At 38.4% G+C, this 25,940-nt stretch overlaps 1 protein-coding gene across 4 annotated transcripts in view; it reads left to right on the forward strand.

Annotated features, from left to right (window-relative positions):
* Positions 1-257: 257 nt before the first annotated feature.
* Positions 258-25,940, forward strand: part of LOC109254642 (contactin-4) — an 893,345-nt gene continuing 867,662 nt past the window's right edge. For 3 of the 4 annotated variants that reach the window (XM_019428734.2, XM_019428733.2, XM_019428737.2), the window contains exon 1: positions 259-477. The gene's annotated coding sequence lies outside the window, so the exon portion shown is untranslated. Of the gene's footprint in view, positions 478-25,940 lie in introns of all 4 variants that reach the window. The other variant, XM_019428738.2, reaches the window with a different exon arrangement.

Here is a 25,940-nt window from a genome sequence, read left to right on the forward strand (position 1 = left end):
CATCGCTCAGCAGGACATCCTTCACACTCCTGCACCGGAACCGGGTTAATTGTCTTCAGGTGTTTCGAGTTCAGGTGAGGCGCCCTTTCGCGGATTTGCGCGCAGGGGCTGGGAGTCTCGTCTCCCGGCCAGGGGCGGGCAGGTGCTGCTGCACCCGGGCTTGCGCCTCCTCGGGCCGCGCGCTGCGCATGCTCAGCCCGGCTGCGCGCAGGCTCCCCCCGCCCCCCAGCGTCTCTCCTCTTCTCCACGCGTCTCCGCCTCCTCGAGGCTGGGGAGCCGGCTGCCTGAACTCCGCCGCGCCAGGTTTTTGGAGGCGCCGCGAGCGCTGGGAGGGAGCGGAGCGCGGCACCAGACAGAGCACCGGGTTCAACATCAGGATTGGTCGCAAGTAGGAAGCTTCGCCACTACAGCGGGACCCTCGGGCTGTGCCCGCGTCGCGCCGGAGGCTGTAGTGGGCGCCGCGCTCAGGTGCTGAGGGTAAGTGAGGCGCGAGCAGGCAGGGTCCGCTCCAGCCTGGGCGCCTGCTGCCCCGGGGCTTTCCGGCTCGCGGATTTTGGGGAAAGGGCATGGTCCTCGGAGGCTGCCGAGTGTAGAGGGGCTCCCTGGGGCTCCCACTCCTGCAGGGCTGGGCAGGGGCTGAGGGCCGTACTGCCCTGAGCCGGGCAGCCCTGCGGGCGGGGCGCAGCCGGAACTGAGCGCCCTGAAGCCGGGAGTAGGCAGGGCACCGACGGCGCCACCTTCACCCCACGGCGACCCTTTTTAGTCAGAAAATAAGTTTGTTGCTCTGCCGGGCAGCTAGAGAACAAGTAGCCTAGACCGCATAATGCTTGGGGAATCGTTAGAATCCGCTCCTTCAACTGGTTCACGCTGTTGCCCCTTCTCCGTGCGCCCTCGCTCCCGGCGCGCGGTTCTTGGCGAGAGTTTCCTTCCGATGTTGATACTCCGGGCTCCGATTGCCCGGCTGTGCAGCCCACGGTAGAGAAAGGCGAACTTGGGCTGTTATTTGAGGCGATTTAGGACTCAGGAGAACAGGGGGTCGGTAGCCGTGGTGGAGGGAGCCCTGGCGGAACAGACATGGACTTTGGAGGCGCCCACTCTGTGCCAGGCTCTGTCTGAGCGCGGGGGGTATAGCGGCGAATCACTCCGTCCGGGTCCCCGCTCTTGTGACACGTTACGTGGTATACCCAGGCTCTGCCCAGGGAGCTTGTCGGGGTGGCGTGAAAATTTCCACCAATTTCAGGGGGATTTGCAGTTTCTTTGCAATGGCAAAGACTACCGCCTCGTCTGCTCCTTCGACCCAGACGTCCACGAGATGTGCGCCGGGCACCCCACGGACACCAACCCGCACTCTGCTTCTGGCACGGAGCAGAGGGCTCAAAACCTGTGTGCATTTTCTCTTTGTGCCTGTGTATACATTGTTACTTACTAAAGGTGTGGAGTTGGGGGTAAGAGGACGCGAGCCAGTCAAGGAGTCTGATGCATGGGAACATTCTTGCAGCACAGCGGATCCCCAGCAAGGAGGCAGCTTCGCGCAAAGCGAAGGGGCTGAGGTTGGTTGCTGCTGGCTGGGGTCTCCAGATTTGCAGCGGAAAGGCTTGCGGAGGTAGTGTAGGGCGAATCATTGTGACTGATCACTCTGGGTGGGTGGTCTGCGTGGAGGTGGGGTGGTGGATCTTGGGGTGCGTTGGAGGTTTGTTTGCAAGGAGGAGCTCCTGGAAGGAAAGCTCCTGGAACTTTTTCTAGTTTTCCTGCTGAAATCAACATAGGGGCGGGGACATGTTTGTCGGAATAACTGTCTTTTGATTGCACGGGAAGAGTCTGCAGTTTCTTGTGATGGGAGCTTGATATTTTAAGGAATAATTCCATGTAATTGATTTGTTTAGTCACTCAGAGGAATAATTTGGAATGTGCTCTTATTTTTGTATTTTGAGATCTACGGTTTATGTCCTTTAAGGAGTGGGGTAGATTTGGGTAGGCAGGTCCACGCAGAAGCATTTACATTCGGGCTGATGAACAAGTTTGTTCTGTCTCTGCCCAAGTGAGTGAAAAAGAACACTGTGTCAAGGATACAGACACCTCGGGGTGCTTTTTGTGGCATTCATGAGAAAAGTCACGTTTCTCCCATAACTTTATTCTTGCTCTCTTTGCCTTGATTTCATTCAAGACTTAGGTGACTGTCCACAATGCAGGGTGGGAATGTTAGGTTGCTAAGGATTAAAAAAAAAAATTTCTTGGTAATATTGTTTTCGCCACCTTATAAAATGCTACTGATTTTTGTTTGTTTAAACCAACTTCAGCTGCTCTGGATTGATGAGAAGGAATGGTAATGGTAAACCTCATTATTTTTCAGTGTGGATTCTGCCAGGTTGGAGGTGACCTGCATTGAGAAACTGACCTTTTTAAATTAGGGGGTAAGACTAATCAGGGAAAAGACCTGCTGTTTAAGGGTGCAGGTCAGATGCATGAAAATTTCAGCAGAGGCAGATTTTCTATTTTGCAGTCTTTATGAAAACAGCTTTTAGTTCCTTTAACTTGGGGGACTTTGTCTCCTTGAGTCAGCCTAGCACCTCTTTCTCTAGTCATTTCATGTTGGTGGGACATTAAGAGTGAATAGAGAGCAAGCCTTTTAACGTTGGCTTTTATATCATCCACTGATTTTGCCTAGTTCACTTTCTTTTTTTTCTTTTTTTTTATTCAGAAGTAGGTTTTCTAATTATTTTCCCTGTAAGCACTAAATCTTTTGGCTGGAATTTTTCTTCTGAAAGGTACACAGGACATCTGTTACTTGAGTTTATTTCTTAAAAATAAAGGTAACCTGAGTGACTATACTTTTCAGAAGAAAACTCCTTTATAGTTCCAAATAATGCCAAATTTGATAATTGTTTTAACTTGTTGGATTCTTCTTGATTATACTCAGAGACATTGACATCATGTACTTTAGCTTTAATCTTGATTTTTATTTAAAGAATTTAATCGTTTGTGAAAACATGTTTTTATATGATTTTAATTGAATTAGTTTATTTTATTTGGTAAGCAGGGAGATGTCTGTATGCACAGATGTGGAAAGTTTTCTTGTTTTCATTTTCTGTAACACAGTATCTTAAATCTGAGGGGGGAGACCGGATTTATTACCTAGACTTACTGGTCTTTATTTTTTATTATATACTAGCAGAAGAAAGTTTGACCATACTCACTAAAATTTATTTATAAGTTATACACATATACTATTATATTCATATAATATTTATATTATAAAATGTGTATAAAACTAAAGGATAAATAAGGCAAAAATTATGAGACAGAAGTTCTAATATTTTTATGTACTCCAGTGAATACAGCCCACTTTGGAAATCACTGATAGTTTGGGAGTTTTTACCTTTTCTTATCTCTGGCTTTGCCATTCACCATCTTTGATACAGTAGCCAGTTGGAAAACTGCTAGAAATCTGTGTCTCCTGTAACAGATGGGTTAAGAGCATTGTTTCCTGGTCATGAACACATGTGGATGGAATGAGGCAGAAGAGATGAATGTAATAGAGGGGTCATCCTGGATCTCCCAAATGGGATATACAGATGAAAAAAAAAAAAGTTTAAATTTAAAGAATGAAGTTCCAGTGGTTAAAAAAGTGAGGAAATCAGTAAGAGCGAGAAAAAAAAGACATTTTCCATGTTGCAGTATTGTGTGGAGGGTGGAAAGATCAAAAACCTTGGAGATTAACCTGGATGTGGCCCTACCACTTATTACATTCATGATATTGGACAGGATAGTTCCATAACTTCTTGGAGTTTTCGTTTCCTTAGCTATAAACTTTGATAACATTTATTTCGAGCCATCATGATAGGGATTAAACCTGAGAGTATAGGTATGGAGCTTAGTTCTGTTAGGTTGGGGAGGTTAACAGCTGTAACAAATGAATCAGAAAAGTGTACTTCCTCCAATATGACATACTGTCATTCCTGTTAAGTCCCCAACTGGATGATCTTGGCAGCATTCCTCCAAGACTTCTGTCATCTTCAGCAGGGTCACTTCAGCCTTGGAAGGAGGAAGACTTGGAGAATGTTAATTGCCCAGACCTGCAGGTCTCCATATAACTTTTGCTTTCATTCCATTGGCCAGAACTCAGTTGTATGTGGGTGGATCTTACTATAAGAGAGGCTGGGCAATGTGGTACAGCTGGGTTTCCAGGAAGGAGAAGAAATGGTTGGGGGAACAGCCAGCACTTCTGACACTCTATCACTATATGTGACATTTCCTCCATGTTCAGTAAATGTTACTTCCTTTTCCTTCCCCGAACCCTGGTTTTCCTGGTGGAAAAGCCAGGACAGTTATAAGGAAAAAGATAATAGAAGCAGATAAAACATGCATAGTACTTATTATTTTTGAGATATTTTTCTAAGCTCTTTGCCCTGCTAGATCGGTATTATTATTGTTTCTGTTGTATATATAAGGAAAACTTGGTTTAGAGAAATTCAGTCATTTGCTCAACATAGCCAGTAAGTGGGCCCAGCTGGGATTTGAACCAGTTCTTTGGCTCTAGAGTTGATTTTCTTAACAGCTTCATTACACTTCTTGTTTATTCTTGCCTTAATACTTTTCTTGTTGTAGCCATTGGACTATTGTTTTCTTTTTGTGTGTATAAAAAAGCTGGAGAGAAATTAAAAATCCTAAAGAAGAAAAAAGATCTCTAATCTAACATTTAATGGAGTATAATTAGATATGATATAGCATTATCTTGAATACCTCCTTGGGTCAGGTATTTAAAGTAAGACTCTGTATGACTAGGCTTCTTCATTTATAATTAATTTTCAGGATATATGCCCTGAATTATAACCTTTTTCTTAAGCTTTCATTGTGGGAATCCTTGGCTACTGTTTTTATGCTGCAGTATGTAAAGATAAATTCTTGTTAACTTCTTAGCCTAAGCACATATTCCTTCTGACAATTTCACAAGTAAAATATTCTCCCCTCATCTTCCTTTTGATCAAAAGCATTGTTCTTCATCAACACCCCCAAATTCCAAGAAAGAAAATTCTTCCCTTGTTTTCTCAGCTTTGCAAAACTTTTTGAGTATTTACTGCATGACTAAAGGGACTTTTACTTGTAATCCTAGTGTCCTGTAAAAGAAAATGATCCCTTTGTTCTCATCCTGTTATGGTGTCCCAGTTATATTAGAGAATTTGCCTCTTCTCACCTTTCTTGTGTATTTGTCCTTTGCAAAAATACCTCTTACAGTTTTGTTTCCAAATAGCCGCAGTAGAAATGTGAGTTGGTTAATACTGAGAGTGTATTTTTTGCCAAGACCATTCATTTTCCAATATTATGGAGTCATTTTTTCCTTCTTGTTCAGTATGTATTTGTGGCATCTTCCCAATTAATTAATGACTCGTGTTCTCATCATGTAGGTGAACAGATATACTTGGATGTTTCTCAGTCACCTCTTTCTCAAAAGACCATGTTCATTTCCTTCTCATTTTCCCTGAACCTTTTGTTCTAAGAAATGTGCTTTATTCTTTTTTAAATTTACCTTGCATCCAAACTTCTTCACACCTGTGCTATGTATATATACATATATATGTGTGTGTGTTGTAAGTCCCTTTTTATGATTTAATGGGGTAGAAGGACAGAAAGGTTTAAACTTGCTTATTATAATGTTTTCAGAGTCCCAGTGAGTGAGGTCCCACAGGGCCTAGTGAAAAGTGTAACAGGTAAAGTCTAAATTTTTAGTGACTTAAAATAGTTTCTACTTCTTGCTCATGTGGCATAGTTCAGTACTTAAGTCCCGATAAAGTGGCTTTCCATTGGGTCATTTAAGGAATCAAGTTCTTTATCCTCTTCCTGGCTTTGTCCTCCTAAGTCCCCTGAGTCCATATTCAGGCAAGGAGTGAGGAGAGAAATGTCCTGGCAAGTTTCATAGGATGTTTTTATAAGCCCATACTGGGAGTGGTTATCATGGCTTTTGCTAACACTGCATTGAGCAGAACTTTTTTACTTGGCCATTCCTCCCTGCAAGGAAAGCTAAGAAATGGAGTCACACTGAGTGCCCAGAAAAAGTGGTATGGTGAATAACTAGCAGATTTTCAACAAATGGCAAGTCACAGATTTCTAATAAATAAATGTGAGATTACTGGCCAATTCTCTATTTCTCTCACTTTAGGTATGGAGAAAGCAGTGTGGGTGTGTATGTGTGTGTGCGTGTGTTATTTGCCTGATAAGTATCTATTCCTTTTCTTCCTTTTTCAAAATGTTTGTTTATTTGTTTTGAGTGGGGGGAGAGAGAGAATCTGACAGTTCAGCGTCCGATGCGGTTGAAACTCATGAACCGTGAGATCATGACCTGAAGCCAAGGTTGGATGCTTAACTGACTGAGCCACCCAGGTGCCCCTCTTTACCTCCTTTTAATGTTGGCCTTTGTTACTATCCCATTCCTTTGTTTGTTTTAAGACTTTGGTTTTTAAGAGCAGTTTCAGATTTATGACAAAATTTACAGGGCTGTACAGAGATTCCTCATATGCTCCTGCTCCCAGACATTATCAACATCACTCACGAGAATGGTACATTTTTTACCCAACGTGAACCTAAATTGAAACACCATAATCACCCTAAGTTCATAGTTTACCTTAGGATCCACTGTTGGTGGTGTACTTCTATGAGTTTGGACACATAAATGTATGATGACATATTATCCATCATTATAATATCATACAGAGTATTTTCACTGCCCTAAAAGGTCTCTGTGCTCTGCCTGTTCGCATCTCCCACTCTCTCATTTTTAGTGCTTAAGGATATTCCATCGTTGGGTTCTATCCCATCCTTAGTGCATATGGTCTGGGCGAAACTCTCTTGCCTACTGAAGGATTGAAACATGCCCTTCTACTTAAGAAAGAGCATTAGTTCTCCCTATCCACAGTAATCGTTGCCAGAAAGGGCCTAGTGCACTGTGAGAATGACTGTAGAAAGGCGAGATCTTTTGCTGCTTATAATAAGTCACTTGGCATTCCCCTACCAAGGCACATATATTCATCGCTAAATCATAAAGTGAAAGCTCTTATTTCTTTAAAGTCTATCTCTGTAGAACTGTGAAGGGAAGTGGAAGTTAAAACCGCATCCTCATGCTTAATTTCTTTTTATAAGATTTATCCTGTTCCTTCCTAGATGATGTTTTCCTTTCCATTTGCACTTCCCTGTTTCCACCTTTCAGATCTGCAGTCTAGGTGCCCACCCTAGAGCCTGCCAGTTGATTTTTTTGCATGTGTTTGTTTACATTGCCTTTGTGTCTAGTCTACTCTTGCCATCTTTCTCCAGGGTGTTTATTACAGTTTGTGTAATGCTCAACTCAATTGTCACTCTGTTTAGCCTCTTTCAATACTATTAAGGCATAAAAAATGATTGCCTTTTTCTGTACAGACTCCTATTTTATTTTTTTTCCATGCCACTGATAAGACACCTATCATGAAAGTAACCACCCCTCCTGGTTTTCCCAAGACTGAAGGGTCCTAGGATGCAGGAAGTTCAGTGTTAAAACCTGTCAAGTCCTGGGCAAATTGGGACAAATTCAGTGTCCTACATATTACATTGTAGTGTTATATTGCTTGTCACTCAGTACCATGAGAGTTCCTGGAGACAGTGGATAAGGGCTTGGACTTTGGAGTCACACAGATTTCTTACCAGTCCTAAATCCATTTTGCGTAAAATGTTTATTTATATGAGACATAGAGAAAACATACACGCAAGACAGATAGAGCGTGAGTAGGGGATGGGCCGAGAGTGGGGGGAGAGAGAGAAGTCCAAGCAGGATTCTCAGTTGTCAGTGCAAGAGCCCCAGGTGGGGCTTAGACTCAGAACTGTGTGATCAGGACCTGAACTGAAATCAAGGGTCAGATGCCTGACCTACTGAGCCACCCAGGCGTCCCAGTCTTAAATCCATTTTGTACTCTGTGTAATTGTGTGTCATAGCAGGTTATCTACCTTTTCTAGATTTCAGGTTCATCAGCTGTATAATGGGATGATACGCGTTTTGCAATTTTCAGATACTTAAAAGATATAATAAATTAAAATCACTTGTTTATTGATGGACAAATACTATTTGGATAGTACCTAAAGGCACAGGAATTTTATGAATACTATATGTAATACTACTTGCAAAGTACTTTTAGTTCAGTGTCTAAATCCTAGTAAGCTTCCAATAAACATATTTCGATTCATTAATGATATTCATATTTTGATATCACATGCCTAAAACATGGTAGACATCAAAAATAAAATTAAGCTCAGAAAATACATGTTCATGGAGCATTGATGATATTACCAGGACTTTATAATAAGTAGAGCAAACAAGTCCATGAGAGTAATTAGGAGATATTTGAGAAAGCAGGAATTGGCTGTAAGATTGGTTCTTTTTTAGACAAGGTTTGCATTTTCTGGCTTATTTAAAGCCAGAGTCAGCAGTTTTCATGTTTTGGAAAGAGAAACTATTTTCCATATTTGGACAAGGTCAGTTTCAGCTCATAGCAGTTAAAATAAGTATTTATCACTATTAACTAAATAAAAGTGATGTATTTCTGGGAAGGGAGTTTGGTTCATGAGAAAATGAGGGTTAGGAGAGTAGAAGCCCTGCTGATTCCATAATGGTCTGGAGGTTTAAAAAAATGCATACAGAAGTCTCCTTTGTTCATACCGTGTAGGATATCCTCTCCACCTTTGACTGGAACTTTTGTGTGTGAAAATTTGTACCTGCACATTTGTCCTAATGGAGACCTTGATAATTCATATTGCCTGTGCCTTTTAGATTTGTCATGGAAATTTCCAGTGAGGACAGGTGTTACATTTGTGCTTATGCTGAGATCGGTCCAGTTTGGAGAAGAACAGTGAGCAAAAAATGACGTGACTCAAATCCCTAAATATGTATTATGAGGCATGATTCTAGGCACATTTCCATCATTTTGAATTGTACAGATTGTATTATTACCTATATTATTATTGCTCTTCAATTATCAAATATAAATATGAGTGGGGTTTTTTTTTGCCTTCATTATTAACTCATTTGATTAGCTGTTAGCCAGCTATTGATTCTAGGCTTTGCACAAATTAGCAAATTAGTTACAAGTCCAAGAACTATTTTTTTTACTGTACTTAATTAGATGAATGACATCCTTAAAAAGAAAATGTTTACTCACATCACATTTCTAATTCCTGGTAAAAATTATAATATAAACATGGTTGTCTACAATTCTTGGAACTAATTATAAATAGAGGTTTGTCTTTAATAATAGTTTTTTTAAATGGGAATCTGTGTAAAAATAGTACTTCACCCTTTAAATAGGTGGCTAAGTTTGATTTACTTCTTGATGACAGAGGATCACCATGATGAACATAGGATAGTAGTCTAGACTAGAGCGTGCATGGGCCTTTGATTCAGACAGACCTAGATTTGTTCTGCCACTTGCCAGCTGTGTGATCTTGAACATGTTCTTAACCCTTCCCAAGGCAGTTTTTAAAATCTGTGAAATTGAATGTGCCTACCTTACAGAGATTCTGTGAACATTAAATGATAATTAAGACTAGTACAGTGTTCATGGCATATTCTAAGTGCTAAGTGAATTTGCCTTATACTATAATCTTTGCAGTTTATAGAGAACATAGTACATGTAGTTGCTTTATATATTTGTTGAAATAAATAATGTTATACTGGTCTGTGTCCATAGGATCACATCAAGTGCAGCTGAGATACGGGTACCTACCTTGAGTGAACTCTGTCTGCTTTCTGATGCCTTTAAGAGGGTCATATTTAATTCCTTGCTTTGATGAATTAGCCATTTGTTGGCTGTTTCTTACTGTTTGTGAACTAGAAAATAAGAGATATACAAGCCATTCAAACTATATGTAATAATTTGAGTAGATTCTGAATGAGGCTCTGAAGGACCTTTTCTTTTTTTCTCCTCACTACCCACCTCCCCACCCCACATCCACCGAACACACTTTTTTTTTTTTTTGAGTGAGAGAGTAATACAGATGTTTTACATTTTCTGTTTTCTCAGTTTCACCTTTTCCTAGATCCTGACTGAGGAACTGAGAGGTAAAGTGTTAATGCAGTATAGTAGAAATAGAAAATTAACTGCTTTGATAAATTGTGACATGTGTTTGTGATATGCTTTGCACCAGAATCACATTTTGAAGATTCCTGTGTTACAGGTGTGAAATGTTGACTGTCTTACCTGCAGTACAATAAAATTTATTCAAAAGTCTGTACTCATTGTCTTTACTATACAAAGACATTCCCTTTTATCTTCTTCAGCACTTTACCAGGTCTCATTCACCAGGTAGTAGATTCTTACCTAAAATTACTAGTATTTCCTCTCCATTTTCTTGTTTGAACTGAACAGTAAGAGTTCGAGACACTGCAACAATTCTAGATATGATTAAGATGGTGGTAATGTCTGTATATGCACTGTATAACATAGATTATCATGGATTCATAGTTCCAATAACTCTGCTCACTTCTTTTATTAGTAGCAGTTCACCAGCGTATTGTCATTTGTATTCTATGCAATAACTGAAATGAAGTTTTTTAAATGTTACTGTGGCTCAGGGGCGCCTGGGTGGCTCAGTCGGTTGAGCGTCCGACTTGGGCCCAGGTCATGATCTCACGTCCATGAGTTCAAGCCTCGCGTCGGGCTCTGTGCTGACAGTGCAGAGCCTGGAGCCTGTTTCAGATTCTGTGTCTCCCTCTCTCTTTCTGACCCTCCCCCATTCATGCTCTGTCTGTCTCTGTCTCAAAAATAAATAAACGTTAAAAAAAAATTTTTTTTTAAATGTTACTGTGGCTCAGAGCCACAGTCTTCTGTTGTTCTGAATTCATAAACTTTTACAAATTTTAGTAGTTTTCTTTAAAGTAGCATCTTAGAGTCGCCTGGGTGGCTCAGTCAGTTCAGCATCTGACTTTAGCTCAGGTCATGATCTCACTGTCTGTGAGTTTGAACCCCGTGTCGGGCTGCTGACAGTTCAGAGCCTGGAGCCTGCTTCGGATTCTGTGTCTCCCTCTCTCTGTGCCCCTCCCCTGCTCATGCTCTGTCTCTCTCTGTCTCAAAAATAAACGTTAAAAAAATTTAAAAACATTAAAAAAAATAAAGTAGCATCTTAATTCATTGTATTAAGGTTAACCCTTTTTTTTTTTAAAGATTTTATTTGTTTTAAATTGCTTTTAATGTTTATTCATTTTTTGAGAAACTGCAAGAGTGGGGAAGGGGTAGAGAGAGAGGGAGACACAGAATCTAAAGCAGGCTCCAGGCTCTGAACTGATAGCACAGAGGCTGAGGGCGGGGCTCGAACCCACAAACTGTGAGATTGTGACCTGAGCTCAAGTTGGACGCTTAACCCACCGAGCCACCCAGGTACCCCTAAAAGATTATATTTTTATGTGATCCCTGTACCCCACTGTGAAGCTTTAACTCTCAACCCCAAGGTCAATAGTCGCATGCTCCACCAAATGAGCCAGTCAGGAGCCCCTATTAAAGTTAATTCCTTAAGAAAAAGGAACATAATATAATGCATATCCCAAATGATGAATTCCATGTTTTAGGTTAGGATTCAGTCTACTATTTTATGTGATGTAAAAGAGAGGCTATAGGTAGACTTGGTGATTCAAATTGCTTTGATGATTCAAATTCTGGCTCTACCACTATTATATATGTAGTATTAGCCTAACTTATATACCCACTCCTAGCTTTATTTTCCCATCTGTATGATGGGGGTATTGTTGCAAGGTTGTGAGACTAAAATTAGTTATTCATATATACACATAGCCTAGTGCCAGGCACATAATTGATCATCCCTTAAAATGCTGAGTTTCTTATTATGATCCTGTTGTTTTCATGCCTTTGATAGGACGCCTATGTTGATGAAACATGTGAAAGTTAGGATTTATGCACTTGAAATGTCATTCTTTTAAAATACTTAATAAAGTGATTTATGTTTGTTCCTGTGTCTTTATCCATGGATATATCTCTCTTGGCTGTGTAAAAGAGGAAGGCAACATCTCTGTAGGATGTTGTTTTATGGTTGACTATTATAAGGAGCCACTGTATCGGAACTGAGATGTGATTAGCACTATTTGAGATTTCACTTTGGAAAAATGGTTTTGGCTGTGGTCAAGAGTCTTGTTTATTAAAAAGAATGAATTACTGAATAGGTTCTCATTTGTATTCTTTTTATTTCAGCTATAGCCCATCTTGCCATGTTTCAAAAGGATATGCTGACATGTGACAGAGTAGAAATATAAAAATGTTTCAAGTTGCTTTCAGTCAAATATGATGGAAAATTTTCAAAAGATTTACACATTCTTTTTATTTGTAATAGTGACATTACTGAGAAATGAATTTAAGTGTCTTCTGGAGAGCAGCAGCCTCTTTATGAGTGCTTTGCATTTCAAAACTTAACAAATGTAACATAATGACTGGTGTATTATTAATATGCCTACAACTAAGGAGTTTTACATATTTGAAGAGAAACAAGTTAGTGTTATTTTACTTCCTATTTGTATAACCATTAAGGAATGAAACATTAAGGTTTGTCTACTTCCTCCTTATGTATATATACACATATGTTTACTATGTAGTTTATGGGATTCAAATAATACTTTTATATAGTTTTGTTTATAATTGATCTTTTAATCTTACTAGATTTCTTAATTACTTTTATGATTCTTTCTGTATTTCTAACACATACAATAAGAACTTGTTTACTGGTTTCCATTGTGATATACATTGTCCCCCTACTATCTACTAAGTTGATTCACATTAGAATCTTAATTCACTCACAGATTTCCATCTATTACTTATACCTTATAGAATCTAAGTTGTGGCTTTGTTGTGGAAATTAGCCTGACTGCAGGTTTAATCATTAATGTCCTGGTACTATCTGTCATTAGATTATTTCCCGAATGCATTGTGTACTACACCTCTGATTCTTCAGAGGACCAGACCAAGTATTTGTGAAAGTCCTAAAGGATACACTTTGAATGGAAAGGATGGTAGAAATCCTGCCATTTCTGTCTTCTTAGGCTTTTAGGTGTTAGAAAGCACTATAGAAACATATTTACACTGATGGATTACACTATCCCCAATTACTAAAATTACCTGGCTGAGTAAGTTAAGGGGGTATAGGGACGGTTTGTCTTATGTCTGAAAATAATATAATGAATTGTCCATCAATTATTTCATTTTGCTATTGATCCTTGATGTTTTGTACTCTATATCTCATTGACTAAGAACATCCATTCTATCAGGGCTTATGTATATAGTCTATAGTTTAGAAAAGAATATCATTCATAGAGGAAGTTTGCGCAAAACCTTCATGCTATTGTAGTCAATAGATGGCATTTCCTGGGAACTTGTGTGAAAAATACAGGACTTTGGCTGCCATTCAGGCTTATATTCAGGATCTTCATTTTTTCAGGTGATTTGTATTTACATTAAAGATTGATAGGCATTGATTTATATCATATTCTTAACTAACTTAAGTGACTAGTTACCTGATACTACGCCTAAGTGTCAAGTATATACTCAGCGTGCTTAATTATATGTTAAGAACCCAATACTACAGGATTAAAGATAGGTACAGTAAAGTTTGGTCAAAGGATGGTCAGAATCTATTAGGGTGGATACTCTACACACACACACACACACACACACACACACACACACAAACACACTTTTTTAGAAATTCAGATAGAATATGGCCAACATGAATGGAGTAGAAAATGCTTTGGAAATCATTGTACGGAAGCTTTTTCATTTTTTGGGAATATGTTCTCATCATGTTCTTTTTGAAGCCCTTATTGGTGGAGTCTCTCAAGCCATTCTTGCTTATGCTGAGTTTAGCAACCTTGAGAACAATATCTACCATTTTACCCATCATTGTAATTGATCAGCCTTTAGTGAATTTTTACATAGCCACTTCTAAAGATAGATTTCTGGTGTAAGCACGCATGCGTATGTGTTTGTGTGAAAAGACATGTCACTTGTGCTTTCAAAAAGTTCTTTGTTTAGTATGAAAACTCAAATTACAATGTGGTGTGGGATATTATGATAGCACTTGTGTAGAGATTATGGGGAAGAATTCATAATTGAGATAAAGTGGAAAGATGGACAATATTTGAATGTTGGGTTTGGAAAGAACACTTAAAGAGGGTGTAGTGTATACAGTGTTATGGTTCATGAGAGAAAATGACAGAGAATGACAAAGAGAATGACAAAGAGCTGGGTATGAGTGAACCTTAGGGATGTGGGAGCATGGCAGCAGAGTCTTTGCATTATACAGTTTCATAGACTAGAATGAGAATGATGTGCCATGGGTTGGGCAGAGAACAAGTTGTGATTGTCATTTGTGAATCATAGAATTGTATGAACTAGCATCTGTAACCTGTGAGATAATTTGGAGAATAAGAGAAAATTGGACCATATTCTGTAGACCATAGACAGTCATGAAGTATTTTAAAGTGTCAGGATGACATCAGATTGTTAAATTTGAAAGTCTATCTGAATTTTGTGTGAGGTATGAATAACGTATTTGGGGTAGTATGTAGAGTGGTATCCATAAGTTGTCTAGGCTTTTACATGTATCCCTGACCTATGATTAGTTCTTATTTCCTATGCTAGTTCATGTTAATTATGTAAGATAACAGTAAACTGAGTACAAAACTGCATTTTCATTTTATGTATATGAAATATTTATACTTGTTTAATGTATTTTATTTCATATTTAAATTCACTGTGCATAGGGATTAATAAGTGAATGGGGCTTAAATTAGAAAACTCAGAAAATGAGCAAACAACAAAGGTTCTTATGCATGTAATGAAAAAAATGCATCTCACAAGGTAATTAAGTGATTTTATATTGCAGTATGAAAACAATTGTCTTATGGATGTAGGTTACCAGGTGGGCAATTTCAATTAAGTATAAGATATTCTTTTCTTAAATACATTTTATTTGAAATATCAGAGGTTTACATAGCAAGGTGTCCAGTGCCCATCTGCTATCCATCATATTTTCTGGCTTCATTTCATATCTCTCTCCTGTGACTGAGGTGCATTCCTTTGCATTTGCTGTCCTAAGATATTGTTGAAGGGAAATTAACACTGCTTGACAACATTTCTAATAATAAGTATTCATACTGTAGTGGACATATTTTTCTTTTAATTCACAGGAGCAAGTCCACCTTCTCAACGGCAAAATTGCTTCCACTATTTTTGGTCTTGTTGGTTGATAAATCCCAAGTCCACTTCTATCTAGGAAGTGGTTGGGGAAGTTTTTCTGGTGACTTTCTCAGCTAGGCCCTTCCTCTGCCTCAGTGTACCAAATGTGCAGGCATGTGACCTGCACCTCTGAATGTTCAAATTATCAGCATCTGTCTCCTCATGTGGAGTCTTGAGCTCAGTGATGTAGGCTGAAGAAATACGAGGGTTTATTTATATATATATTTTTACTTTGTTATTGTCCTGGCCTAACTGTCCAGTGGTATCTGCTCCTGGGGATTTTTGGGGCTGCTTGATTCCCTGTTTCTTTCTTCTGTCCTGTGATCTGCACAGATGCTTTTTATAAGGTCCCCTTTTTCTTAGGCTTTCAGGGTTGGTTATTCTTGCTTGCTACCAAAGAAATGTAAAGAAATTATTCTGGTATGTGCATATGTTTGGAGATACTTTTTATTTGCCACCTGCCTTATAATGTTATCCCCTTATCTTTCTGTTGGGAACTTGTACACCACAGACACATAGGTTACCTTTTCAAGATGCATCATTTACTAGTTTGAGGCCTTTCTAGGAATTGGAAAAGTCATTCCCTTCACCAGCCTATGACATTTTCCACAGTTTACAATTGAGTACTCTCATCCCAGGGTTCTGTAGAATAGGGAAAGATGGCTGGAAATTTGGCATGCAAATCTTTCTGCCTTCCTTTTTTCAGGTTTGGATAAGTGATATTATCCAAAAAGAGTTCTAACATTTCATGCAGTTACAGACACTATGTTGATTCTTCATAAGCCTGGGTCTTTTATGAGTAATTCATGTAACATCATAATTCATAACAGCAGCCGCAAGTTCCCACTTTGGCATCTCTGATACTAATAAGTCTTTTCTACATAGGTCTTTCTGGAGGCTCTGTTATCTAGTAAGGAGCTAAAGCTTAGCTTTTGGGGCTTAGCCTGCAAACTTGTTACCTCCAAATATAAGAGTCTTGGTGTTACTATCCTTAGACCTAATATTTCTCCAGGGTGCCTTCAAGAGCCTGAAAATAAAAGTCTCTGATGTAGCTCAGATCCGGCATTGTTAATTGAGTTGCACCCCAGGCCCAATGATCTTCTAATACTCTTTCATATGTAGCCATTGACCACTAAACTTTTACTCACTTTCTGTTAGAAACAAGGCATTGTAGGAGGCCTATTATCAGGTATAAAGACCATTCCATGACCTTAACTTGGAAGTAGAAGAGGGGGCCATGTTTATGGGACTGAAAAAAAACTCTGGGGGGTAAGTGCTACAAATTTGATTGTGAGAATAATAAAGATTGAAAGCCCAGCTCTAGAGGTATTGAATCAGAGTCTCTAGGGATGAATTTTAGGAAGCTATATTTTGAATATACTCCTCATGTGATTCTGATGTTCAGCCAGTTTTAGGAACTAGAGCATGTTCTGAAGAACACTAATTCTTCAAGATATAAATAGATTCCCTTTAAAATTTTTTCTTAGGAAATTTTTTTTTCCTTAGGAAAATGAGCTTAGGAAGTTCTGGATTTTTAAACAGGTTTTTTTTTTTTTTTTTTACATTAGTACATCTCAGAATCTTTATGTGCTTTGTGAATACATGTTTTTGAAATTTATTTGAGTAATGTTGTAGGCTGTTTGGGTTACTTTATCAGAGTACCATAGATGAAGTGCCTTGTAAACAACAGAAATTTATTCCTTATGGTTCTGAAGGCTGGAAAATCCAGGATCAAATTGCTGCCATATACAGTGTGTGATGAGAACCTGCTTCCTTGTTCATGAGCAACCAGCACTGTAAACTCTGAGTCTTTTTTTTTTTAAACAGTTTTTTCTAATGTTTATTTATATTTGAGAGAGAGACAGAGACAGGGACAGAGAGAGAGAGAGCAAGCGCACACACAAGCAGAGGAGGGGCAGAGAGAGAGGGAGACACAGAATCTGAGGCAGGCTCCAGGCTCCTAGCTGTCAGCCCAGAGCCCTATGGCTTAAATTCACCAGCCCTGAGATAATGACCTGAAGTTGGATGGTTAATCAGTTGAGCCACCCAGGCACCCTTGGGATCTTTTTAAAATAAAGACCCTAATCCTATTCATGAGCGCTCTGCCTTCATGGCCAAACGCCTCTCAGAGGCCCAACTTTCATTTACCATCACATGGGGGATAAGGTTTCGATGTAAGAATTTTGGCAAACTTGGAATGTCCGGTGACAGTCCCTGTCTCCTAAACATCTAATGGTTGTGGCTATCAGCCCTGGCAGCTCATTAAAATCATTTGGTTTAGTTGCTGTAGAATAAAGGTGGGTTCTGGGTAATGGAATTTTTTAAAAGCTCCCCAGATGATTTTCATTAAATGCAGCAAGTTTTAAGACCAAAGACAGAGTGAAATATTCTTTGGAATATCCTTTAGGAAATTTTGTCCTACTGTGTGTTTCATATCATCCAGTTTTTTTAAAATGTTTCACATGTGTGGGGTGGCTTTACTTAATTTACATATATATGTACATAAACATACACACTTGTGTATATGTATATATCTATAAATACATAAATTATGCTATAGTTTCCAGGTAGTTTTTCAAATACCTTTATTTTCCTGATTATAATAGAAACTTCTTTTTAGGAAGAAATATGCCCAGTTATTGGAAATACTCTCTGAGAAACAAAAAAAGAAAAAAAAATCTATATATCTAAATATATATATCCACAATATATCTATATCTATCTATATATATCTAGATATGTACATGTAAAACATGTAGAGATTATATATCTATGGGTTGTCTAAGTAAATTCTAATCATAATGAGTAGCATTCGAATACTTAGCAATGTACTGGCAAGTTGCTAAATTCTTTTATTATCATTGAAACTTACCATCCTATGAGCTAGGTATTGTGATGAGAAAACTAAGAGATTAAATAACTTGATTCAGGTCATACAACTAGTAAATATCAGTACTGACGTCAGATCCCTAGTATGCCTGTCTGTGACCTAAAGCTTTAAACCAGTTTGAAATCCTGGCTGAGGAAGAGATTTTTATGTTTAATAATCGGTATATGGCTAAAAGACATCAGTATGTACACGCTTTCAGAACTATATTTTATTGGAGGGATGGTAAGTCTTCATAAATTATAAGGGTGTGGGAAGGTATTTCACATGTTGAGAACCATATGAAAATAGGGTTTTCAAACAGAGATTGGCATATGCAGGTAAACAGAATTTTTGTAGTTACAGTAAATTGATAATTTGTGTAGGTAAATGATATATTATTCTGAATGTGTTTGAATACTCAAAATTCAATGTATAAATATTTTTCATCAGTATAGGCTTTTAGGTATTGCTAAGCTTCTGGAAAATACTGTGTTTGACAGATTTTGTTACTCTGGCCACAAATTTAAACAAAGGGAACAAATGATTTGACTATTGGCAATAAAACTTAGTGGATTTATGTATGGGTTCAATTGCATGCTTATTAGTCACTCAGAAAATGATGTTTCATTTTAAAAACACTTACCTTCATATGTTGTGATGATATAACAAGTTTTCAGTTTTTTGTCTTTCATTTTGCCAGAGAAAATAAATTGGGTAAATGTAAATGACTGTACAGTGTTTTTAATAAAGTATAATGGCTAATCTTATGCGTCAACTTGGTTAGTTAGACCATAGTCCATATATTTGGTCTAACATGTCTGGGTGATGCTATGACATTTTTTTAGGTGATAGTAACATTTAAATCAGGAGACTTTGAATAAAGGAGATCCATAATGTGGATAGGCTTCATGCATTCAGTTGAAGGCTCTAAGTAACACTGACCTCCCCCAAGGAAGACAGAGAGTTCTTCCAACAGACTGCTTTCAGACTCAAGCTGCAACACCAACTCTTCCCCATGTCTTCTGCCTATAGGTCTCCTGCCTACTCTGCAAATTTTGTACTTGATAGCTTCCATGATCATGTCAGCCATTTCCTTCCTTCCTTCCTTCCTTCCTTCGTTCCTTCCTTCTTCCTTTTTTTCATGTTTATTTTTGGGAGAGGGAGACATAGAATCCGAAGCAGGTTCCTGGCTCAGAGCTGTCAGCCCAGAGCCGGACGCGCGGCTCAAACTCATTAACCACGAGATCATGACCTAAGCCAAAGTCAGCCAGCCACTTACCTGACTGAGCCACCCAGGTGCCCCTTTGTAAGCCATTTTCTTAAAATAAATCTACTTGCCATCATATTTTTGAAGTATGAGGAGCAACAGATGACACCAAATTCTTCCATCTCCTACGTTGGTGATATTTTCACATGTATTGGGCAATTTCATAAATGCCATATAGAGTAAATAAGATCACAGAAAGTTCAAAATAGAATTTGTTGCTCCCTATGATTTTGTGGCATTATAGGTTTTCAGATGCAGCTTTGGTCTTCTTGTCAAAGTGGGATAATTAGGAAAAATGTGAGTGGACTATTCTTCTACAATTCACTTCTTTCATCCATGGAACCTATCATAATGAGTACTTCTAAGTACTAGGGCAACAGTAGGTCCTGTAAGTATAAAAGAAAAATGCCAGAATTGGACCCTGGCTTCATGGAGCTTTGACTCTAGTAGGGAAGAGTATAAAAAAAGTTAATTAATACTTACATTAAAAACAAAAACTGAAATAGGTGTTGTGAAGGAGATGAGGATGCTACAATGGAGAGTAATGTAGGAAGGATCTACATTAGATGGCGTAGTGAATATGAATTTTGAAGCTGAAACTTGAGAAGATGCTAATCCTACAAATAATTAGAGAGCAAAGTTCCAGACAGTAGGCAAGGAAGAGGCTGATTCATAACTTGATTTGTTGTTATGTGTAAATGATCAAATTGTGGTTGGTCAAGAAAACCTTAGACTAAGCTGAGTGAAGGTGGATGTTGGGAGTGAAGGTCGTGAATAGAAGGTTGTAGGAAATGTAACAATGGTAAAATGAAGTTAATTTAGGTGGACTCAAGTTTAAGAGTATTATAGAGAGAACCTTGATTTCACACTGGACTAGTTTTTAAATATGTTGAGCTTTCATACCCTGTAAATCATACATGAAGCATCTACATAATAAATAGCTTTTTTTGTTTGTTCTTTTTTACTATGACTGTCATGCATATAGATTACTATCTAAGGCTGGATTGTTTTTTTGTTTTTGTAGATTACTATGTTGCTGGCTCGTGGATGCTTGTCTAGATCTTAAATATTAGAATGTCATATTATTGATTCGGAGGCTATCTCAATATCTGAAGTGTCTTGAAACTCTAGGCTTACCAACTTACTGAATTTAAAAATATGATTGTCTCTTGTGTTGTCTTTTTTCCTTTCCTCTTCTTTTCTTTCCACCCCTTCCCTTCTTTTGCCTGCTTGCTTGCTTGCTTTCTTTCTTTCATTCATTCATTCATTCATTCATTCATTCATTCATTCTCAAGTCACTATCAAAGGCTAGGAAGTCATTACAGCCCTGAGTATCATTTCACTCAACTCAAAGAAGTTATATGGCTGTACCTCTTTGTCCTCCAGTCCTGTAGAATTGTAAAATAGGTTACTGTAGAACTTGCGCTATACAAGAAGCTTCTCACTGAAGAATTAAAGCAAATGTCAAACCTGTAACTTGGCAGAGATTCCATTTCATAGTTTGAAGAATTTAATGTATTGTCTACACTGTTGAAGAGTTAAGGTAATTATCCATATTATTAAAAAGAAAAAATCTGGTACTGATGTAAAAGTAGGGTCTGGGACCTTGATTGATTTGGACTGGCTATTAATGTTGTTTAATTTCCCTGGATAATGTCTGAACTTTCCATTTCAGTTTGCCTTTATAACCCTTTGTATTTTTTTCTTAATTATTTTCCTGTAAAGGTTATGTGTCTGTGAGTGTGCATTTTAATAGTATGAAAGGGTATCTGGTCAAAACTAAACTTCCTTTCTGTCATCTTCTGCTAGCTGTTTCTCTGGAGTCACTGTTATTATTATTTGTTTAACTTTCCAGAGATGTTTACTTTTTATGAGCACATGTATGTTACTTCATTAATTAAAAGGCAATATAAAAATTTAAATAATGTGTACATTATACACACACACATGTGTGTGTGTATATATATATATATATATATACACACACACACACACACATACATATATATAAACAATGAATGGAATACCTTTCTTCACATGAAGGTGAATTTTAGATATCAGTACCCATCGGTCTATATACATAGCTATTTTTTGCTTGCCAATGACTACTTGGAATATTTATTTCCTTGTACCAAAGTTATAATACTGGAACCCTGTCCATTGTCATTTATGTTCTTGACAGGCCTTTGTTACTATAAACATTAGTTTTGTAGATATATGTGAATATACCTGTAGAATACATTCTTGAAGGAGGAATTGGAATTTCGCAGTCTAAAAGTAGTACATTTTGCATTTTTGACACTTATAGTTATTTCCAGATTGCCCTCCAAAGAAATGGTCACAATTTACATTTTCCTAACAATGTCTTCATAACTTGTGAATTGATTTAGTATTCCCTCAGTGATTAGCAGGAGTTCATTCCATAATCTGTCAACATTAGTGATTTTCACAAAGCCTTATAAGTGATCACATACCTATGCAGAGAAGCTTATATTAGGCATTCTCGTACAAGGTCATGGTTGACTTTTGTGACATAGCTACACCTGCTTCCGTGAGTATTTCCCCTTTTATTTTACATCATTGCAAGTGAGCTTTCAGAATCACATACATGTACTGATCTTTACGTGTTAAAGAGGTCCTTGGTGACCAATATCCAGGCAGTTTTAAATGGTGCTTTGTCTAAAGGGTCCCTTTCTTTTTTTTTTTTTTCTTTTTTTTCTTTTTTTTAATTTTAATGTTTGTTTATGACAGAGAGGGAGGGAGGGAGGGGCAGAAAGAGAGGGAGACACAGAAACCGGAAGTAGGCTCCAGGCTCTGAACTGTCAATGCAGAGCCTGATGCAGAGCTCAAACTCATGAACCATGAGATCATGACCTGAGCTGAAGTCTGATGCTTAACTGACTGAGCCACCCACGTGCCCCTAAAGGGTCCCTTTCTTTGATTGATCCAGCTACTGTGCCATTACTCTTAGAGGGATGCTCAGATACGTCTTCTTGTCCTGAATCCAGCAGTACTGTGTCCCCTCATACCACCCATGACCTGTTTTTGAAATGACATCTCACAAGATTTATTGAGATGTTGCAGTTTTCTAGCACTACAATGACTGTAATTAGTCGCTGACATATGATGATTTATTGCTGGAGGTTTCCTTAGAAATTTACTTTGTGTGTTGGGGCTAAGAGATGAGTGTTGGAGTTTCAGATTTACGATTCTTGTCCTGCACCACTTAACACATCAAAGCTACATTTGGGATCACCAGGCAACTTGACACCATCTTGACTCGGTCTCCCAAGTAAAAATGAAATGTACAGCAATTAAGAGTGCTGAAGAAGGTACATGACTAGATTAATTCTTCTTGATTAGGCCCTGGTGAGTTTGTAAATAGATAAACAGATAAAAATACTTTAAGTTGTGGGCTAGTCAAAGCCAAGAACCCAGGAAGATTTCTAACAATTCCACAAAGACAAAGAAGCCAGAAGCCAGAACCTTAGACTATAAAGCATGCAAAGCAAGAGGAATCTCCCTGTGGCAAGGCTTGCACATAGAATGCAGATTAGAGGGAAATGACTTAAAATAGTTCAGCAACATATTCAGTCTAAGAGTTTGCCAAAAAAGTCAGGTTAAATGTCCAGCCCAATGAAACATTTTGGAGAGGTGAGGTAGTAAGGGACAGGAGAAGGGATTATCCAAAAAGTATGAACAGTGTGGTAGTGAGAAAATGTCAATGTCAGCTTGCATTCACACTAGTTTTCTCAACCCCATTAACCATGTCATTAAAATCATCTTGGAATGTTGTTAAAATGGGGCATTTTTAGGTAACAGTGGCTTGGTAAATAGAGGATTCTTTTCTCTTTGAAGTCACCCTTTTCTCAAAGCCATTGTCTGCATAGATTTCTATTAAGACTTCTAGGTCCCTGAGTTTCTTTGTTGTTAGTGTGTGTATGTATGTGTGTGTGTGTGTGTGTGTGTGTGTGTGTGTGTGTGTGTGTGTGTGTTTTAATTTTCAAACTCCCACCATGTTTAGGATTTCTTTCCTGATGGATATATTTGGCATTGGTTGTCGCTGTGTTGTATCAGAAACCCTTCCTGTAGTGTTATCTTATTATGACTTACTAAGACCTGTTGTCTTATTGACTCTGGAGTTGTGAATATAGCCATTGGCAGGTCTGAGTATTAAGCAATTCACTGACTTTTTTTTTTTTTTTAATAAATAAATGCCCCGCAGGGGCACCTGGGTTGCTCAATCTATTAAGCATCCCACTTTGGCTCAGATATTGATTTCATGGTTTGTGGGTTTGAGCCCCACATCAGGGTCTGTGCTGATAGCTGAGAGCCTGGAGCCAGCTCCGGATTCTGTCTCTCTCTCTCTTCCCCTGCCCTGCTCATGCTGTCTCAAAAATAAGTGAATATTAAAAAAATAAATGCCCTGTTGCTTGATTTTTTTCTTTTTTTATTAAAAAAATTTTTTTTAAAAATTTTAATTCTGAGACAGAGAGAGAGCATGAGTCGGGGAGGGGCAGAGAGAGAGGGAGACAAAGAATCCCAAGCAGGCTTCAGGCTCTGAGCTGTCAGCACAGAGCCTGACGTGGGACTCAAACTCATAAACTGTAAGATTATGACCTGAGCTGAAGTTGGACACTTAACTGACTGAGCCACCCAGGTGACCCCTGATTTTTTTCTACTTTTTATTTTTTTAATTAAATTTTTAAAGTAGGCTTCACATCCACTGTGGAGCCCAATGTGGGACTTGAACTGAGGGCTCTGACTGAGCCACCCAGGCACTCCAAAAATTCACTGTCTTTATGGAGTGTCCACCAATGCATATATGGTTTTGCTTTTGATTTTTTAAGGAGCTCACTGATTTCTATCTAATTAGAACCCTCAGGCTCTTATGAGCCAAAATGGAAAAAAAATATAATTGACTGTGTTTTTCCTTTGTGTTCCCAAAGGATGACACTTTTCAATGTGTTACACAGTCCTTAATATTAAAATGCTTAGTAAATGTATGAGTGAATTCTACTTTTGGTTTCTTTATCTGACACCTTTTCTTGTACTTTCTGGGCAGTAAGAAGTAGAGATCTGGGTTTCTAGTAGATTTATGCTTTATAATTAAGAAATATTGATTTAATAATTTTTTTTGTCCTTTGGGCTTTGTTTAATCATTAACTAATAAGATTTACTGTGAACCTTGCAGTTCTATAGTCCTATACTTGATGGTGTTAGCTCCTTAGCACATAATTGTTTTGAATGGAATGATAATTAGGTTAATTAGATATACAAAACTAAGTGCTGTGTATGAAAAGATTGAGGGGAGGAGGAGAGACTGTAACTTTAAACATGGTTGAAAACTCATCAAGTAATGGCTTTCTTAATTTTAGATGTGCTTTGCTCTCCTTTGGTTGCAAGCAGTGGAGACTTATTTAAGTTCTATTAAGTAAGGGGAATTTATTGGAAGGTGAAATACAGAAATAAAGAAGAGAGAAATATCTTCCACATAGAAGGTTTGGATGTGAGTTTTGTGAAAGGTACACAACTGTATTGTACATGGACCTCAGCCAGCAGAAGGCAGTTCAGGACTAGAAGGTTATATGCGATTTTTTGACATTGACCTCATTAGGAGCATTAATAGTTGAAGGATCCTTATTCCACTGTTGTACACTGAATAAGATTTACCCATTCATTCTGTCTTGCTCATCTTTCTTATCTGTGGTTTTTTTTCCGTCTTTCCCAGTGAATTATCTGCTTTTTTTAAAATTTTTAAAAATATTTATTTATTTTTGAAAGAGAGACAGTGTAAGCAGGGGAGGGACAGAGAGGGAAGGAGACATAAAATCCGAAGTAGGGCCCAGGCTCTGTGCTGTCTGCACAGAGCCCGATGTGGGGCTGAAACTCATGGACCATGAGATCATGACCTGAGCCAAAGTTGGATGCTTAACCGACTGAGCCATCCCAGGTACCCCTACCTGCTTTTTTTTTTTCATGGAAAGACTGGATCACCCCAGTTCTGGGAGCAGTGCCTTTGCTATGGGCTATCTGGTAGACTACTACCCTATGATCACCTACCCTTTACCAGGTGTCCACCACAGTCCTGTGTGGCTGAGGGTATGGCTTCATGTTCTGAGATAACGGATCAGAGAAGTCTCAGAAGTGTCTTCCTGGGGAATCCTTGAGAACCTAGTGGATGCCTTTTCCTCTTTTGTTTCTTTGTTTCTGTCTTTTCTGTATCTCTTTATCGCTGTCTCTCTCTCTCATCTCTGTCTACCCCCCCCTCTTTTTTTTTCTTAAGAACTCAGTTGAAAGAACTCAATATTTGATCAAATTAAATGGAGTGAAAGAGAGAGATGTTATATCATCCTAATATAGTGGGAAATTCAGGATACCTTAACTATGTAATACTCAATAATCCTTTGAGAACAAGTACATGATTGAAACCAGTCTGTTTCCTCTATTCACTTTTTTTAATTGATAGAAATCAAGAACATTCCTAAAATATCAAAGAAGTTGAATGACAGATAATTTGAGCCTCTTAACTTTTTATTCTCATGCCAAGAGCTCA

This window comes from Panthera pardus, unplaced genomic scaffold, assembly GCF_024362965.1.
Source record: "Panthera pardus isolate Hobbes unplaced genomic scaffold, ASM2436296v1 HiC_scaffold_8, whole genome shotgun sequence".
NCBI classification, from domain to species: Eukaryota; Metazoa; Chordata; class Mammalia; order Carnivora; family Felidae; genus Panthera; species Panthera pardus.